The sequence below is a fragment of the Lupinus angustifolius genome, chromosome LG04 (genome assembly GCF_001865875.1).
Source record: "Lupinus angustifolius cultivar Tanjil chromosome LG04, LupAngTanjil_v1.0, whole genome shotgun sequence".
NCBI classification, from domain to species: domain Eukaryota; kingdom Viridiplantae; phylum Streptophyta; class Magnoliopsida; order Fabales; family Fabaceae; genus Lupinus; species Lupinus angustifolius.
The window spans coordinates 15,444,500-15,445,655 of record NC_032012.1 but is presented as its reverse complement, the minus strand read 5'-3'; positions in this window follow the sequence as shown (position 1 = coordinate 15,445,655).

The following is a 1,156-nucleotide window of genomic DNA, read 5'->3' as shown; positions in this document are numbered from 1 at the left end:
CCTCATCCTCATCCTCATTCTCACCCTCAACATCATCTTCATCCTCACCCTCATCCTCATCCTCTTACTCATCCTCATCCTCATGCTCATCCTCATCCTTATCCTCACCCTCATCCTCATCCTAATCTTCGTCCTCCTCCTAATCCTAACCCGAACTCTAACCCTAATCCTAATCCAAATCCTAGTCCTAACCCTAATCCTAACCCCAATCCTAATACTAATCCTAATCTTATTCCTATTCCTCATGGTCAACGTCATCCACATCCTCATCCGTATCCTCATCCTCATCCTCACCCTCATCCTCGTCCACATCCTAATCCTCATGCTCATTCTCATCCTCAATCTCATCCTCAACCTCATCCTCACCCTCATCCTCATCCTCATCCTCACCCTCATGCTCATCCTAATCCTCGTCCTCATCCTCATCCTCATCCACATCCTCATCCCCATGCTCATCTTACTCCTCATTCTCATCCTCACCCTCATCCTCATCCTGATCTCCTCATCCTATCCTCATCCTCATCCTCATTCTCATTCTCGTACTCATCCAATCCTCTTCCTTATCCTCATCATATCCTCATTCTCATTCTCATCCTCATCGTTTCCTCTTCCTCATCCTCATCCTCCTCCTCATCCTATCCTCATCCTCATCCTCATCCTAACCTCATCCTCATCCTCATCCTAACCTCATCCTCATCCTCATCCTAACCTCATCCTCATCCTCATCCTAACCTCATCCTCATCCTCATCCTAACCTCATCCTCATCCTCATCCTAACCTCATCCTCATCCTCATCCTAACCTCATCCTCATCCTCATCCTAACCTCATCCTCATCCTCATCCTAACCTCATCCTCATCCTCATCCTAACCTCATCCTCATCCTCATCCTAACCTCATCCTCATCCTCATCCTATCCTTATCCTCATCCTCATCCTCTTCCTCATCCTCACCCTCATCCTTATCATATCCTCATCCTATCCTTTTCCTTATCCACATCCACTTCCTCATCCTCGTCCTCATCCTATCCTCATCCTTATCCTCATCCACATCCTATACTCATCCTCATTCTCGTCGTCATCCTCATCCCCATCCTCGTCGTCATCCTCATTCTCGTCCTCATCCACATCCTCTTCCTCATCCTCATCCTCATGCTCG